A 14,731-nucleotide genomic window follows, 5' to 3' on the forward strand; every position below is an offset into this window, starting at 1 on the left:
TGTGGCCATCGAAGTTCAAGAAAAAGCAGCAGCAATTGCTGAATTAATGAAAATTCGAAACATTTCATGTAGTGCAGATGATTACATTCGAAGTGATAACTTTCTGTCAACTCACTCCACTTTCACTTCAGTAACAGATTTAATAGAAATCCGCAGCACAGAGGATGATGATGAAGGAAGAAGAAGAGGAGCAAAATGATGTCCCCAGAAAAAATAATACGTCTGAAGAAGCCATTGCGTGCGTAAACGATGTTATGCCATTTGCTGCACACACAAATTCTCCTAACTTGTTGAAACTACTGCATAGTGCATAAAATTGCCTATAAAAAACAATTTTGAACAGGAAATTAAAATAAGTTCCCCTCCTTGATATGTGACGAAAAAAAGTGAAATTTAAAGCAAATAAACATGGGAATAATATGTACGTATGTACATACAATAATAGACCAATTTAAAGTTCGAGTAAAAATATAGAAACGGCCTGTTATTTATCAATTAGTGGCTCTGAGCACTGTGGGACTCAACAGCTGAGGTCATCAGTCCCCTAGAACTTAGAACTACTTAAACCTAACTGACCTAAGAACACCACACACATCCATGCCCGAGGCAGGATTCGAACCTGCGACCGTAGCAGTAGTGCGGTTGCAGACTGTAGCGCCTAGAACCGCTCGGCCACTTCGGTCGGCCTATCAATTAGTGTAATAGTCCAGTGTTCTATTGTCCAATATACAGTAAATGAACATCTACTGTGTTGGAGTGAAGGTACGTAAATACAGTATATGAATAATTAAAAAATTTTACTGTACCTTTGTGCATGATACCTGACAAATTTTTCATAGCCCAGTGAGTTTAGTGTAATCCGGAAACTTGTCCAATTTTAAAAATTATTTTAGTCCCAGGCGAGTCCATTTTGAGCAAGTTTTACTGTACATAAGTAACGTTTCGCATTCGTAGCATTTTTTTCGGCTGAGAAAAAAATGCGGTACATTACTTTCCGGCCAAGCCTCGTACGTTTCCTTAAAATTCTTCCTATAAATATGTCTAGCATCTGCTTTTCCTATTACTTGTTTTATGTTGGATTCCCACTTAAGGTGGGCAGTCCACATCACCACGGAACACACGCCATATTTCACTCTTGGTAGCAATCCGTCTGTATCGTAGGTTTGGGACGGCGATCACCAGACGTAAATTCAGCCAGAAGTTGGGAACAGCGTGGAACACGACTCGTCCGACCGAATGATTTTCTTTCGTTGCTCCATAGTCCACGTTTCACGGCTAGTGCGTGATCTGCAGCACCATGACTTTATTGCATCTTTCCATTGCCATACTACAAAGAGTACCAACAGGCCGCTCGTTGCTTCTACATCCTCGTACCGTCATCTTCTCCTATAAATCCATCTGTCCCATCATAACTTATGCCAATGGCGTCTGAATCTCCACTTTTGAAAAATTTTACAAATTCCTTGGAATCTTATGAAGCCATGCACATTGCCTCGCCTTCCGTATCACATAGCTTCCTCAAGTTGTATCTTATACCACGGACCCGTCACATGTAATCCAAGTTTTATCATTAGCTGCATAAGGGTTCTTTTTTTTTTTTTTCATGGTCAGCGCAGTTAAGCCGACTGTCGATCGTATGCGCTGTGAAAATGTGTGGATTTATGTCACATTATGTAGAGAAACATAAGAGCGGGAACAAGTCTGCCTCCATAGTTGGGTAGCCAGCGCGTCTGACTACGTCGCGGAGGACCTGGGTTCAGTTGCCGTTATTGTCAGGAGTTCCTGTGTCGAATGTGAAAGGTGCCTGTTAAATGATCTTTTTCAGTTTCATTCTTTATCTGGCGAACTGATGATTGCAAATATTTTGCAAAGATGTTTCTATAACTAGGATGGACTACAGTCACGATCTTTGGGGTGTTTGTCTCTGTGACGTTTGTCGGAAGCTTTGGCCATTCAGTGCTCTGACAGTTGGCAAGGATGCGCGGAAGTAGCTATTTAAACACACTTAGTTTCTGAAGCTTAGCGGAGATGGCTGATTGGCGTCCAGTGCAGACGTCGCGGGTTTGCAGTCTTGGTGAGATTTAGCAGTTTATTGCGATTATCCAAGGGATTGTTCATTTGCAAGATCTTTGCATTAAATCATTCATGAGGTGCTTGCATTCCACGACCAGATTTTTCACTAGTTTCGTACTGACAAACTTGTTATGAATTGCAGAAGTGTACTTGTATTTTTCCGTGAGGTGTTGCAAATGATTCGCATCTTTGTGAAGTTATTAGACACGAATCTTGATGGAAAATCGAACTCTTATTATCTTTTCCAAAACATTACGCAGACTTCAACGAGGTGACCATATTTTGTACACCCATATTAGGACCACATAACAAATTTTGCTATTGGAAAAAAATAGAGTTTGCATGCTACAGTATAAATGGGCACTCTTTGTTGAGAATAGAATCTCTCTGTTGAATACTTTTGCCAACTTAACTAAACTAATAGTAAAACATGTAGTACCGGAGAAGCCGTTTCATAACAGGCCAACGAAAAATTTTTTTGAAAAACTTTTTTTACTTTGATAGCAGATCGTTATAGATTTTTATGAGTTGAATCCAAATCTAGCCTTAGTTTTCTTGTATCACCCATAGTTTTCGAGCAATATGCTATTTATAACATAGTATAAAAATCCTATGCTACACGGTAAACGGGGAAATTAATGAAACGCTTCGTTACAACATAAGCATGGTCTGTATTTACAGTAAGCTACTGAAAACAGTATGTGTTATTAGACGTTTCACTTGTCAGCTGAAATTGGTTTCTATTTTCTTTCTATTTTTTATTTGAAGCTTCTTGTGTAGCTTTTTCTACGATGAGCCGCTTGCTGAACTTATCGGTTAAGTGACCAACAGTAGTCCCCCATCATGTTGGTGTTCCAGTGGCCTTGGCAGCGTTTTTCCATCACTTAAATGTCCTGGTAAAAAAGCTCTCCTTGCTCCTCAGTACCATCTCCCATATTGTCCGGGAAGTAATCAAGGTGACTGTTCAAAAAGTGAACTTTCAGGCCCATTAAACACCCTAGAGTTTTAAACTTTTTTAACATTGTAGCTATAATAGAAACATATTCTGCGTCTTTTTCATGTCCTAAGAACTTTGTAACGACTTGCTTGAATGATACCTATGCTTCTTTCTTATTTAAGGTCATTGTGGATTCAAAGTTAACATCAAACATCAATTTTCTAATGTCAGGTCCGACAAGGACGCCTTCTTTTAGTTTAGCTTCTGAAAGGTGTGGAAACTTTTGGCAGATGGTCGATCTTTAGGCAAAGCCTTAACAAACTGTTTCATTAGGCCTAACTTTATATGTAGAGATGGTAGGAGTACAGTTTTTGGATCTACAAGGTGTTTGCGTCTCTTGTTCTTTTCACCAGGTTTTAAAGATTCCCCCACAGGCCAGTTCTTTCTGCACCAGTGTTGATCCCTAGCCCTACTGTCCCAGTCATACAAGAAACACGGAAATTTCGTAAATCCACCTTGCTGACCGATGGGCATGCATGTTACTTTTAGATCGCCACATATCATCCAACCATGAGCAGAATAGTCCATTTTATTTAGCACTATTTGTGGTGTCACCGCCAGACTCCACACTTGCTAGGTGGTAGCTTTAAATCGGCCGCGGTCCATTAGTACATGTCGGACCCGCGTGTCGCCACTGTTAGTGATCGCAGACCGAGCGCCACCACACGGCAGGTCTCGAGAGACGGACTAGCACTCGCCCCAGTTGTACGGACGACTTTGCTAGCGACTACACTGACGAAGCCTCGCTCCTTTGCCGAGCAGATAGTTAGAATAGCCTTCAGCTAAGTCCATGGCTACGACCTAGCAAGGCGCCATTAGCCTTACATAGCAATTGATACTTATCGTATAAAGCATGTCTCATCAAGAACTATGTATACAACAAGGATGGATTAAAGTTAAGTATTCCAAAAGCTACGTACTTTTCTTTGTAGCATTCATTACGTATCCCTCGGGAGAGCCTGTAACTCCTAGAGGGCGCGTCCCCAGGTGGCGGATCGGGGAACGCCTCCCAGATATGGGTGGTAGGAGGGAAATCAAATACCTCCCGCGGACCAACAGGCCGGGCAGAGCAAGTTCGTTAGCTGAAGTGAAAGCAACTGCTCTAGGGGTAGGCATCCCCGAAATCAAGACCCTGGTCCTCCAGGTTGGGGGTTGTGCTTAGGGCCAGCGACCCTATCACAGGATCCTGTGGGAGAAAATGGATTGCTACGAATCAGAATGACAAGAATGCTGGGCCACCAAACTTGATGACGAACTTGCAAAATTTAAAGGTTATGAATATGGGAACATGGAATGTATTAAGTCTCTATAGATCAGGATCACTGATAAATGTCATACAGGAACTTGAAAGGTATAAAATGGATTTAGTTGCAGTACAAGAAACCAGATGGACGGGTAATGGAAGTATAAACAAAAATAAGTATACAATAATGTATGGGGGAAATGATACACAAATACATGCACTAGGGACAGGATTTATAATAAACAACAAATTGTTACCTTTTATTAGGAAATTTGAGGCAGTGAATGAAAGGATATCTCACATTACGATTCAATGCAAATATAAGACTTTAAATGTTATAAATTGCCATGCTCCAACAGAGGATAAAGAGGACAATATTAAAGAAGAATTTTACAACAAATTGGAACAGGTATATGATACATTCTCGAAAAATTCAATTAAAATAATTCTAGGAGATTTCAATGCCAAGTTAGGACATGAAAATCATTATAAACCTACAATTGGACCTCATAGTCTACATCAGCAGAGTAATGAAAACGGAACAAAACTTATTAGCTTTGCCACTTCCAAAAACATGTTGATCAAAAGTACATATTTTGCACATAAAGATATACATAAACAAACATGGGCTTCAAGAGATGGCATCACAAAAAATCAAATTGATCATGTATTAATCGAAAAACAACATCATAAATGCATACATGATATCAGAAGTCAAAGGGGAGCAGACTGTGATTCGGATCACTTTCTTGTAAAAGCCAAGTTCAAGATCTCACTCTCAAGACATAAATGGTCTAAATTAAATGGTGTTCCTAGGTTTAATACAATGAAACTGAAAAACCCAAACATTCTCAACCAGTACATTAGAGAATTAGAAACACACAAACCTGAAGTGGAAAGTAAAATTAACAATGATGATACTAATCAAGCCTGGAACGCTCTGAAAGAAAATATCACACGAGCAACTACCTCAGTTTTGGGACATTTTACTACAACTAAGAACCCCTGGTTTGATGCCGAGTGCTCGAACGCTATCGAAGATAGAAAATTAGCAAGGGAAAAATTCCTACAAAAACCAATAACACAAAACAAACTTATTTTTGAAGAGAAACAGAAACTTGCCAGGAAACTCATTAGGAAAAAGAAAAGGGATTTTATGAATTACAAATTAAAAAGAGCTGAGAATGACCGTACCACAGACTCCAGAGGATTTTTCAAGAGCATAAATATGTTTAAAAGTGGGAATATAAAAATTATGGACAGTTCATAACAGACCCAGATGGCTCCTTGCTAACAGAAAGAAGTGACATTGCTAACAGATGGAAGGAATATTTTAATGAGTTACTAAATGCTCCAACTATAAGCGTCTCTCAGGAAGATGACAATGAATATCTTACTGCTGACCCATCGGACGAAGAGCCCAGCTTAGCAGAAATTAAAGAAAGCATCAAGAAGCTGAAGAGACATAAAGCTCCTGGAAGTGATGGTATAGACACAGATATATGGAAGCTCAGTAAATTTCCTTTTGTAAACTGCTTACACAAAATCATCACCAACATCTGGAAGCAGGAACAGGTCCCACATGATTGGAAAGAAGTAGTTGTGTGCCCTATATACAAGAAGGGGGACCCAACAAATTGTTCAAACTACAGAGGAATTGCGTTACTAAACACAACATATAAAATTCTGACAAATATACTGTTAGCAAGGATAAGCCCTTACGTTGAAGACTCCCTAGATGATGCCCAATGTGGATTTAGACCTAACAGATCGACTATTGACAATATATATGTCCTAAGGATGTTGGGTGAAAAGAAATATGAATTCAATCAAAATGTACATATGCTTTTCATTGATTTTAAAAAAGCTTTTGACAGTATCAACAGGGAATATTTATGGAAGTGCATGAGGCAGATTGGCATCCCTAACAAATTGATAAATTTAATAAAATCTTGCACTTTAAACTCAAAATACAAAATAAAAGTAGCTAGCAAACTTTCTGAAGACTTTGAGGTTAAAACTGGAGTCAAACAAGGGGATTCACTCTCACCAGTTCTTTTTAACATAGTAATCAATAGAATAATCCAAAAAGTAAAGCTACTACAAATTGGAGCACAACTGGAAAGCAAAATTAACATTGTAGCATACGCTGATGACATTGCATTATTATCTGACAGTGAGAATGATTTGAAGCTTCTTACAGCACAATTAATTAAAGCCACAAATGGCACAGGCCTCCAGCTGAATACAGACAAAACAATGTACTTTATCTTATCCCGCTATCCATCAAATAATAATGTACTGCAAATTAATAACACAGCTTTCACAAAGACAAATGAATTTAATTACCTTGGTACAATAGTAACCTCTGACAACTCCATAAAAATTGAAATAGAATCACGAATTCAGAAGGCTAACAAATGCTACTATAGTCTCTTGACAGTTTTCAAAAGCAAGTTAATTTCTAGGAACACCAAACTACAAGTATACAAATCATTGATTATACCAGTACTCACCTATGGATCTGAAACCTGGACTCTCACAAAAAAAGAGGAAAACAGATTAAGAGTATTTGAACGAAAAATTTTGAGAAAAATATTTGGACCCATAAGAGATAGGATCAGTGATGAATGGAGATTGCTAAATAACAATGAAATTTACAAATTATATAAAGACTCCGATATAGTGGCCAAAATTAAAGCCAAAAGACTGAAATGGATAGGGCATGTCATCAGAGCACCACCAAACAGGACCATCAAGAAAGTGACTGAAGAGATTCCCACCGGAAGACGACCTCTTGGACGCCCACGCATGAGATACTTGGACAATATTCAAGACGATCTCAGAAAACTAGGACATGACAGACAGTGGCAAATTACTTGTAAAGACAGAGCAAAGTGGTTCAACATTGTCCATTCTGCAGCAAAAAGCCTTCATGGATTGTAATGCTTAATAATAATAATAATAATTCATTACGTATCCTGTTTCAGACCTCACGCCATCCTTCGTGTGTTTATAGCGTGCATTGCGGTCCCCTCAAATCACACTGTGTCGGCACTTCTGTCGACACATCACTATTTCTAGGTTTTCATAGCTTTCTTTCATATGTACAAAATTTCCAACAGGTACAAATGCATACACGTTGCCATTGTGTAATAAAACAGCCGTTAAACTAGTTTAGGATGAATCAATGAACAGCCTCCAGTATTCCTTTTTGTACTCAATACCAAACTCATTCATCAGACAGGGAATGTCTAAGCAGTACATTAAATCACCTTCTTGTTGAAAATACTTGGAAAATTGCTGCTCTCTCTTTCTATACATGTATATGCTGATTCCAAATGCCAATAAGTTCTTTTCTTTTAATGTAGAGCCAAGCAATTCAGCTTTTTCTTTCGTTAAGGCCAGATCCCTAACCAAATCGTTAAGCTCGGTCTGAGTAAACAATTTGAGCTCTAGAATTTCTGTATTACAATGGAATCATCATCTGGCTCATGTAAATCAGATAGTACACCAGAAAATACTTCTATGGATATGGTGTCTGTTCTTTCGCACATGTCCGAAATAACAGACACCATTGATGTCCTGCAGCCGTCTAGAATGAAATTAGAATTATATATTAATACCTTCAGCTGCTGATGGGCGTTGATATACATCAACGGGGACAGGTGTAAATGTGTGCCCCGACTGGGACTCGAACCCACGATCTCTGCTTACATGGCAGACGCTCTGTCCATCTGAGCCACCGAGGGCACAGAGGATAGTGCGACTGCAGGGACTATCTCGCGCACGCCTCCCGCAAGACCCACATTCTCACCTCATATGTCCACACACTACATTCGTAGTGTCCCTACCCAACACATGTCTGAAAGAACAGACACTATATCCGTAATATAAGTATATAGTTCTGGCAATACCGGCCATGACCTTCCTCTTCTGTGCAGATGAACTCTTACGGGACATGGTAAGAATGTCTTCCACGGGTAATGAGTGTGTTGGGTAGAGACTCTACGAATTTGGATTCAGCTCATAAAAATCTATAACGATCAGCAATCAAAGTAAAAAAAAAAGTTTAAAAAAAATTTTCTTTGGCCTGTTATGAAAAGGCTTATCCGGTACTACATGTTTTACTATTAGTTTAGTTAAGTTGGCGTATTCACAGGACATGTGGCCTATAATTGAAAAAGTATCTTGATGATGTCTCGTTTGGCAAAAGATTTCAAGCTAATCACTCACTCTGATCTCCGGGGGTGGTGGGGGGGGGGGGAGGGGAGGGTCTCAAGGGGGAGTTGACAATGAGAATAAGCTCGAATAATCAACGAAAGGATAACGTTCTACGAGTCGGGGCGTGGAATGTCGGAAGTTTGAATGTGGTAGGGAAGCTGGAAAATAATGAAAAGGGAAATGCAAAGGCTCAATCTAGATATAGTGGGGATCAGTGACGTGAAATGGAAAGAAGACAAGGATTTCTGGTCAGATGAGTACAGGGTAATATCAACAGCAACGGAAAATGGTATAACTGGAATAGGATTCGTTATGAATAGAAAGGTAGGGCAGAGAGTGTATTACTGTGAACAGTTCAGTGATATGGTTGTTCTCATCAGAATCGACAGCAAACCAACACCGACAACGGTAGTTCAGGTATAATGCCGACTTCGGAAGCTGAAGATGAAGAGAAGGAGAAAGTATATGAGGGTACTGAACGAATAATTCAGCAAGTAAAGAGAGATGAAAATCTAATAGCCGTGGGGGGACTGGAATGCGATTGTAGGAGAAAAGTAGAAGAAGAGTTAAAGGAGAATATAGGATTGGTACTAGGAATGAGAGAGAAGAAAGACTGAGCTCTGCAATAAATTTATGATAATAATAGTGAATGCTCTGTTGAAGACTCACAAGATGAGGAGGTTTTACTTGGAACAGACGGGAGAGATGGGAAGATTTCAGTTGGATTACATCGTGGTCAGACAGCGATTCGTATATCAGATGCTGAGTTGTAACCTGTACCCAGGAGCAGATATAGACTCAGATAAAAATTTAGTAATGATCAAGAGCAGGCTGAGGTTGTAGAGACCAGTCAGGACGAATCAACGCGCTAAGAAGCGGCATACGGAAATACTGAGGAATGAGGAGATAGCTTGAAGTCCCCTGAGGCTATAGATACTACCAATAATGAATATCTTAGTAGGTAGAATGGACATCTCTAAAAAGAGCAATCACAGAAGTTGCAAAGGAAACCATAGGGACGAGGAAGGTAACTGCGAGGAAACCATGGCTAAGAGAAGAAACACATCAGCGGGTCAACGAAAGAAGGAAAGAAAAAAAAATGTTTAAGGAAAATAGGGAATACAGAGACACATGTTACTTAGGAATGAAATAAGTAGGAAGTGCAGTGAGGCCAAGGTGAAATGGCTGCATGAAAAATGTGAAGAAATCTAAAAAGAAATGTCTGCCGAAGGACTGAAGCAGCATACAGCAACGTCAAAACAATCGTAGATGAAATTATGAGCAAGGGTGGTAACGTTAAGAGTGCAATGGTAATCCCACTGTTAAATGCACAGGAGAGAGCGGATAGGTGGGAAAAATACACTGAAGGCCTGTATGGGGGGCATGTCATGTCTGATGACGTGAGAGAAGAAGAAACAGAAGACGGTAGGGAGGAGATAGGGGATCTAGTAATAGAGTCAGAATTTAACGAGCTTTGAAAGACTTAAGATCGAATAAGGCAGAATGGGTAGATAACACTCCGTAGGAATTTATCACTGAGATAAGGGAGAACAAAACGAATATTCACACTGGCGATATACCATCAGATTTTCAGAAGTACATCATCCATACAATTCCGAAGACTGCAAGAGCCGACAAGTGTGAGAATTATCGCATAATCAGCTTAATAGCTCATTCATCCAAGTTGCTGATAAGAATCATATACAGAAGAAGGAAAAGAACATTGAGGATGTGTTAGATGACGACCAGTATGGCTTTAGGAAATCTGAAGGCACCAGAGAAGCAGCTCTGACGTTGCGGTTGGTAATGGAAGCAAGGCTGAAGAAATATGAAGACTCGTTCATTGGATTTGTCGACCTAGAAAAAGCATTCGACAAAGTAAAATCGTGAAAGATGTTCGAAATTCTAAGAAAAATAGAGATAAGCTATGGGGAAAGACGGATAATACGTATATTATTTGTACAAGAACCAAGAGGAAACAATAATAGTGGAAGACCAACTACTATTCTACCTATACATCGAAGAAGCAATAACAGAAATAACAGAAAGATTCAGGGTGAAGGAATATTTATCATAAGATTCGCTGATGACATTTCTGTTCTGTGCGCAACTGAAGAAGAATTACAGGATCTGCTGAATGGAATGAGATGTCTAGGGAGTACAGAATTGAGATTACATCGAAGAAAGAAGAAAGTAATGTGAAGTAGCAGAAGTGAGTATTCCGAGAAACTTAACATCGTAACTGCTGATCACGAAGTAGATGAAATTAAGGAATTCTGCTACCTAGGCAGCAAAATAATCCATGGAGGACGGAGCAAGGAGGACATAAAAAGTATACTAGCACAGCCAAAAAGGCATTTCCGGCCGCGGACAGTCTACTGGTATCAAACATAGGCCTAATTTCAAGAAGAAATTACCGACAATAAACGTTTTGGAGCATATTATTATGTGGTAGTGAAACATGTGCCGTGGAAAACCGGAACAATAGAGTATCGAATTATTTGGGTTGTGGTGCTACATAAGAATGTTGAAAATTAATTGGACTAATAGGGTGAGGAATGAGGAGGTTCTGCACAGAATCGGAGAGGAAAGGAATATGTGGAAAACACTGACAAGGAGGAGGGACAGGATGATAGGACGTCTGGGAATGACTTCCATGGTACTAGAGGGAGCTGTAAAGGGCAAAAACTGTAGAGGAAGACAGAGATTGGAATACATCCAGCAAATAATTGAGGACGTAGGTTGCAAGTGTTACTCTGAGACAAAAAGGTTGGTATTCGCGGTGGGGCACAAATGTGCGAGCTGGTGCAACTTCTGCCCGTCGCGGTTTCGTGATCACGTGTCATGAGACGCTACCTTCAGGTCAGCACATTGTTGAATGCAATACATTTCATTAAGTATTTCATGTATCAGACGGTATACTGTACTTTCATCGATAAGTGTCCCCGTACTGATACACGCTTTTTTAACTGAAAAAGTACGGTTTGACGACAGCCGCTGGTTAAAGTGACTCTGTGCCTGATTCTACAACAGTTTGTTTATTCATATTTCACAAGCTATCTCATATAGCGTCTATTTTGAGGTGTCTATCACGGCTGGGCAAACAGTGCATATTCAAATATTTCGAACTGCATCATTTATTCCACTTTAAGTCAGCTGGGCAGCAGTTTTTCAGTGTCGGTAATTGAGTATTGTGATTACAATATGAGATCTACATCCCCACTGCACAGCGACAAACTATAAATTGCTCACTACCACACTTTCGATACTGCTAAGCTCTTGTGAGTAGTATTTGTGTTCTATGCTGTTCAACCTCTGAGACTATTCCTGATGTTTTCTGTTGCGTGATTTAATGTATACGTTGCTCATTTAACTTTTTTCTCATGTCGTAATCAGATGGTGTTTATTAATGAGTCTTTTGTATCATTACTGTCCCTGTTAAACTGCATAGTTTTTTCATATCAGGGCAAGTTAGGTTTGCTGTACCGTAGATATACCATTTTTTAAGAGAGCGCCGCTTACAAGTGTATTAGGTGCGCGGGAAGAAAAACGGGACACTCTTTGCATAACAAGAAGACGGGAATCCCGTGTGATTGGGAAAATATGAAGATTCTGTGAAAAGTGCTGTTTTCTCGAAAGTCATGCATGGGAACTGGATGGTTTCATAGATGCTGTCGTTGATCACCTCCTCATCACCGTAGCAGACGACAACTCCAGTTGTGAACTTTATTCCTAGAATTCTGGTATGGAGAGAGGCGTTACCAGACGACCGACTGTAATTTTTGCCTTCTATGGCTTCAGTATTTGGTTATTTAGTGAAATCTGGACAATAAACTTCTTCACTACACATGCATTACGTTGTTAAAATCTCGTATGTTTGCATCAGGTTTTTATTGCCGCACGTTTTGTCTCTTAACTCTCGCTTTCCGCCTGATCCCTTGTGAAACGTATTATGGAGTTTTACAGTCCATTTGTGGTTTTCTCAAACTCTGCTGAATGGAATTTGAAATTATGTTGCTTGCTTGCTATTCATCGTTTATTCAAATCACATGCACTATCTGCGTGTAGTGCCAACAGTGAAGTGCTGAGGAAGTGGTGTTCAATATGAGAATGTGATCCCCTTCCTATGCTTAGTAAATGCTGAATTTGGAAGGATATGGATACATTTTGCAGTGTCGTGTACTGCGTACTTAGAGGAGCAATTCGACCATGATATTTCTAGGACGGCCGCCCACAAAGTAATGCACCATATTTTTTTTCAGTCTACAAAAATTGGTAGTAATGAGAAACATAACATATGCACTATTTGAAGTTTCCGAAATGAGCGTGACAATTTTTCGATTCCTCCGTCAAAACGTGTAGCTGCAGCAATGTTTTAAAATGGCGTCTGTAAATGATGTACGTTACGAGCAGCGTGTCGTCACGTACAGGGATATTCAAAAAGAAGGAAAAGATTTCAAACATTTATTGTTTCCAAACTACAAAATATAGAAACACAATTCCAACGTTCCTGGAAGGAGAGAAGTTCAAATTCTTACGCATTCAATGTGAGAATCATGTGTTACACTGATAAACGACAAATATCAAAACGGTGGCTCATTTCCTGCCAGATACAAAGCAGTTGGTCTCTCGTTATCGAAATCACAGCTTCAATAATACGACGTCGCAGACTTTCAAGAGGGTCAGGCACAGGGGAGGGGGTGGGGGGAGGGGGAGTTAAAAACGCGGTCTCTGAAGTAGCACCACCGATAAGTCACCAGGTGTGAGGTCTGGAGACCTGGGAGGCTGCCGGCAATGAACACCTTCTACTCTTCTTCTTACAATCCATAGCCCTGGATAGCGTCAATCAGGTAACGTCGGGAGAGCTTAGAGATTTTGTAGGAAACCTCCTAGCTTTCGCCAGAACTGATTAATACAAACTATGGAAAAGCTAAATTACGGTATGCGATGGGATGTTTGAAACACACTCTTACGTAGTGTCTCAATAACTGCGACGCCTCCACCGAATACAATTAAGCAGTGAAGGGATACACAGTGGTACAGATGTTTATTAATTTCCTGTTATAACTAACACTAGGAATATGAAATACCTCGAAATACGAAAACTTGATATCAAAAAAAATTTTGCTGTGGCTGTCCAGATGTCTATTGATTGATAATTCCGAAGTTGAGATAGCAGCAGTAGATCTGGAGGATATGGGAATTAGTGCTGATTACTTCCCTTTGTGTTGGAGGGGGACCTGCAGCTATCCCTGCAGCAACTCTTCTTCGAATCGTTATTATTATTGTTATTATTATTACGGAATGCATCAATTAGAACAACAAAATTATTATACATATTTACCGCAAAAAATACACATGTACAACCACGAGGGCGTGCAGAAAAGTAATGCCTCCGAATTTTTTATGTAAAAACTCTTAAAGATTTTTAACTAAAACAAACTTTATTAACATCCTATGTCTTCATTATATATGTTTACATATTTATTTCCCGACTTAGTCATTGTGATGACGAATGCATTTCACCCAACGAGGGACCGGTTTGTTAACACTGTCGCAGTAGAATGTTCGACTTCATTTTCTGAGGCACAACCTCACCTCTGCTAGCGCCGCTTCATCAGTGTCAAGGTGAAGTCCTCGCAGCTATTCTTTAAACTTTGGAAACAGATGAAAATCAGATGGGGCCAAACTGGGATTATATGGAGGATGATCGATGACAGTGAACCCAAGGCGTCAGATTGCTGCAGATATCGCAGCCCTCGTGTGTGGTGCTGCATGTGTGGACATTTTCTGCGATTAGAAACTATTACAGCACTCTGTTTTTCACCCACCGATATAGTTATGTTACACTCAGCCATGTTACACGCCACACTTCGGAGCCCTGTAGCTGCAGGGGGTTGCAACTTGCGTCAGCGAAGCGGGAAAGTCGATCGAATAATATGCATGGCATGTAATACCTCAACCGATATTTAGAACAGAATAAAACGTTAGGACACCTTACTCTTTAGCAGCTCTTGTATTTACGCTCTATAAGCATTTAACTGCCCAGTCTAAACATGGATATTGGGAGATTCAAGCCAGTAGAGCACCTCGTCCGATGCTTGATATCACCAGGGAAGAGTCTTGTTTGTGAACTCTACAATGTGGATCGCTTTTTGAATATTGCCACAATAACATGTATTGTCAGTACAAAA

The 14,731-nt window shown here is 39.9% G+C and overlaps 1 protein-coding gene across 1 annotated transcript in view; it reads right to left on the reverse strand.

The window, feature by feature from the left end:
* Nucleotides 1-14,731, reverse strand: part of LOC126412536 (nose resistant to fluoxetine protein 6-like) — a 331,497-nt gene that overhangs the window by 245,533 nt on the left and 71,233 nt on the right. The gene's annotated exons all lie outside the window — the stretch shown is intronic.

This window comes from Schistocerca serialis, chromosome 7 (assembly GCF_023864345.2).
Source record: "Schistocerca serialis cubense isolate TAMUIC-IGC-003099 chromosome 7, iqSchSeri2.2, whole genome shotgun sequence".
Lineage (NCBI taxonomy): Eukaryota > Metazoa > Arthropoda > Insecta > Orthoptera > Acrididae > Schistocerca > Schistocerca serialis.